Here is a 4,695-nt window from a genome sequence, read left to right on the forward strand (position 1 = left end):
ATTTTAAAGAGTCGAAATTGAAGATAAACTATGTTTCAAAATTAAATGTTCATTTTTTTTCCTGTTTTCTAATCTTTTAAACCGTTCAATTAAGTGTTTTTTTCATCATTTATTCTCTACAAAAAAACTTCCGTAAAAGGGGAAAAAAAGTACAAAGGAATGACAGACAGAAATACCCATTTTTTTTTATATATATATAGATGTATTTAATAAAGGTAAATTGAGAAAATTGGCTATTTCTGGCAATTTATTTAAGTGTGTATCAAACTGGTAGCCCTTCGCATTAATCAGTACCCAAGAAGTAGCTCTTGCTTTCAAAAAGGTTGGTGACCCCTGCTTCAAAGTCATAGCCAACAACTGCGAGAATGACGTTTTATTGTCGATATGAGTTTGTTTTTTTAATGATTTCTGCTTGCGGCGTGCATCGGAATTTTTGTAAGCCTTGGCTCAAAAAAGCTTGAAAAACACGGCCATAGGGCCCTAAATCCAGTATAAACATGCAGGTTGAGTGTACCTAATGAAAGGACCTCTTTCACGTGTTTGAACATTTGACTGCAGGCCAGATTATCTGCCGCTAAGCACGCTCGCCGTGTGCAGCAGCGTTAAATCCAACGTGCAAAGCTCCTTACCGTGACGGAAGCAACATTCGCTTTGTGTACTTTTCACTACTACTGTGTAACTGTTTATTTCAAAGCCACGTAGAAACGCTATGACATTGCTTGTAATATATTAAAGATTGAAATGACACGAAGTATTTGTCAAATAAATTCCAACGTGGAGCAGTTTTAAAGGACAGCAAAAGATGCACAATTTCAGCCATTCCACGTAATTTTTGCTTATGTTATTTGTTTGAGAATGAAGTTGGAAGTTTGACACAAAAAGCTTCCGTAGCCAGTCATATTTTCACTTTGTAGTAATAATAATAATTAGTAATGTATACGCAGTTTTTATGTTGATTTATTTCCCCTTAAAATGTCACTGGTCAAACGTTTGTAACCGCTGAAAATGACCGTGATGCTAATTTTTGTGAGCCCGTCAATGGGATTGTCCATTGTATGTTAGCATCAAGCTAGCGGCAACTTTTTTTACTGTATGATTTTATTGCTTACTGCAGCTGTATTGTTATTTACATGATTCCCACATTCCCTTATTTACTTTTTTAAGTCATTCCACGTAATTTTGCTTAAGTTATTTGTTTGAGAATGAAGTTGGAAGTTTGACGCAAAAAGCTTCCATAGCCAGTCATATTTTCACTTTGTAGTAATAATAATTAGTAATGTATACGCAGTTTTTTCCCCTTAAAATATCAGTGGTCAAACGTTCGTAACCGCTGAAAATGACCGTGATGCTAATTTTTGTGAGCCCGTCAATGGGATTGTCCATTGTATGTTAGCATCAAGCTAGCGGCAACTTTCTTTACTGTATGATTTTATTGCTTACTGCCGCTGTATTGTTGATATTTACATGATTCCCACATTCCCTTATTTACTTTTTTAAGTCATTCCACGTAATTTTGCTTATGTTATTTGTTTGAGAATGAAGTTGGAAGTTTGACACTAAAAGCTTCCGTAGCCAGTCATATTTTCACTTTGTAGTAATAATAATTAGTTATGTATATGCAGTTTTTATCTTAATTGTGTTCCCCTTAAAATGTCAGTGGTCAAATGTTTGTAACCGCTGAAAATGACCATGATGCTAATTTTCGTGAGCCCCTCAATGGGATTGTCCATTGTATGTTAGCATCGAGCTAGCGGCAACTTTTTTTACTGTATGATTTTATTGCTTACTGGAGCTGTATTGTTATTTACATGATTCCCACATTCCCTTATTTACTTTTTTACGTCATTCCACATCATTTTGCTTATGTTATTTGTTTGAGAATGAAGTTGGAAGTTTGACACAAAAAGCTTCCGTAGCCAGTCATATTTTCACTTTGTAGTAATAATAATAATTAGTAATGTATACACAGTTTTTATGTTGATTTTTTCCCCCATAAAATGTCAGTGGTCAAATGTTTGTAACCGCTGAAAATGACCATGATGCTAATTTTCGTGAGCCCCTCAATGGGATTGTCCATTGTATGTTAGCATCAAGCTAGCGGCAACTTTTTTTACTGTATGATTGTATTGCTTACTGCAGCTGTATTGTTATTATTTACATGATTCCCACATTCCCTTATTTACTTTTTAAGTCATTCCACATAATTTTGCTTATGTTATTTGTTTGAGAATGAAGTTGGGAGTTTGACACAAAAAGCTTCCGTAGCCAGTCATATTTTCACTTTGTAGTAATAATAATTAGTAATGTATACGCAGGTTTTTCCCCTTAAAATGTCACTGGTCAAACGTTTGTAACAGTTGAAAATGACCATGATGCTAATTTTCGTGAGCCCGTCAATGGGATTGTCCATTGTATGTTAGCATCAAGCTAGCGGCAACTTTTTTTACTGTATGATTTTATTGCTTACTTCAGTTGTATTGTTGATATTTACATGATTCCCACATTCCCTTACTTACTTATTTCAGTCATTCCACGTAATTTTGCTTATGTTATTTGTTTGAGAATGAAGTTGGAAAATTGACGCAAAAAGCTTCCGTAGCCAGTCATATTTTCACTTTGTAGTAATAATAATTAGTAATGTATACGCAGTTTTTTCCCCTTAAAATGTCACTGGTCAAACGTTTGTAACCGCTGAAAATGACCGTGATGCTAATTTTCGTGAGCCCGTCAATGGGATTGTCCATTGTATGTTAGCATCGAGCTAGCGGCAACTTTTTTACTGTATGATTTTATTGCTTACTTCAGCTGTATTGTTGATATTTACATGATTCCCACATTCCCTTACTTACTTTTTTCAGTCATTCCACGTAATTTTGCTTATGTTATTTGTTTGAGAATGAAGTTGGAAGTTTGACACTAAAAGCTTCCGTAGCCAGTCATATTTTCACTTTGTAGTAATAATAATTAGTTATGTATATGCAGTTTTTATCTTAATTGTGTTCCCCTTAAAATGTCAGTGGTCAAATGTTTGTAACCGCTGAAAATTACCATGATGCTAATTTTCGTGAGCCCGTCAATGGGATTGTCCATTGTATGTTAGCATCAAGCTAGCGGCAACTTTTTTTACTGTATGATTTTATTGCTTACTGCAGCTGTATTGTTATTTACATGATTCCCACATTCCCTTATTTACTTTTTTAAGTCATTCCACATCATTTTGCTTATGTTATTTGCTTGAGAATGAAGTTGGAAGTTTGACACTAAAAGCTTCCGTAGCCAGTCATATTTTCACTTTGTAGTAATAATAATTAGTAATGTATATGCAGTTTTTTCCCCTTAAAATGTCAGTGGTCAAACGTTTGTAACCGCTGAAAATGACCGTGATGCTAATTTTCGTGAGCCTGTCAATGGGATTGTCCATTGTATGTTAGCATCAAGCTAGCGGCAACTTTTTTTACTGTATGATTTTATTGCTTACTGCAGCTGTATTGTTGATATTTACATGATTCCCACATTCCCTTACTTACTTATTTCAGTCATTCCACGTAATTTTGCTTATGTTATTTGTTTGAGAATGAAGTTGGAAAATTGACGGAAAAAGCTTCCGTAGCCAGTCATATTTTCACTTTGTAGTAATAACAATAAGTTATGTATATGCAGTTTTTATCTTAATTGTGTTCCCTTTAAAATGTCAGTGATCAAACGTTTGTAACCGTTGAAAATGACCATGATGCTAATTTTCGTGAGCTCCTCAATAGGATTGTCCATTGTATGTTAGCATCGAGCTAGCGGCAACTTATTTTTACTGTATGATTTTATTGCTTACTGCAGCTGTATTGTTATTGTTTACATGATTCCCACATTCCCTTATTTACTTTTTTAAGTCATTCCACGTAATTTTGCTTATGTTATTTGTTTGAGAATGAAGTTGGAAGTATGACACAAAAAGCTTCCGTAGCCAGTCATAATTTCACTTTGTAGTAATAATAATTAGTTATGTATATGCAGTTTTTATCTTAATTGTGTTCCCCTTAAAATGTCAGTGGTCAAACGTTTGTAACAGTTGAAAATGACCATGATGCTAATTTTCGTGAGCCCGTCAATGGGATTGTCCATTGGATGTTAGCATCAAGCTAGCGGCAACTTTTTTTACTGTATGATTTTATTGCTTACTGCAGCTGTATTGTTATTTACATGATTCCCACATTCCCTTATTTACTTTTTTAAGTCATTCCACATCATTTTGCTTATGTTATTTGTTTGAGAATGAAGTTGGAAGTATGACACAAAAAGCTTCTATAGCCAGTCATATTTTCACTTCGTAGTAATAATAATTAGTTATTTATATGCAGTTTTTATCTTAATTGTGTTCCCCTTAAAATGTCAGTGGTCAAACGTTTGTAACAGTTGAAAATGACCATGATGCTAATTTTCGTGAGCCCGTCAATGGGATTGCCCATTGTATGTTAGCATCAAGCTAGCGGCAACTTTTTTTACTGTATGATTTTATTGCTTACTGCAGCTGTATTGTTGATATTTACATGATTCCCACATTCCCTTATTTACTTTTTTAAGTCATTCCACATCATTTTGCTTATGTTATTTGTTTGAGAATGAAGTTGGAAGTTTCACACAAAAAGCTTCCGTAGCCAGTCATATTTTCACTTTGTAGTAATAATAATTAGTAATGTATAC

Source organism: Nerophis ophidion, linkage group LG01, assembly GCF_033978795.1.
Source record: "Nerophis ophidion isolate RoL-2023_Sa linkage group LG01, RoL_Noph_v1.0, whole genome shotgun sequence".
NCBI lineage: Eukaryota > Metazoa > Chordata > Actinopteri > Syngnathiformes > Syngnathidae > Nerophis > Nerophis ophidion.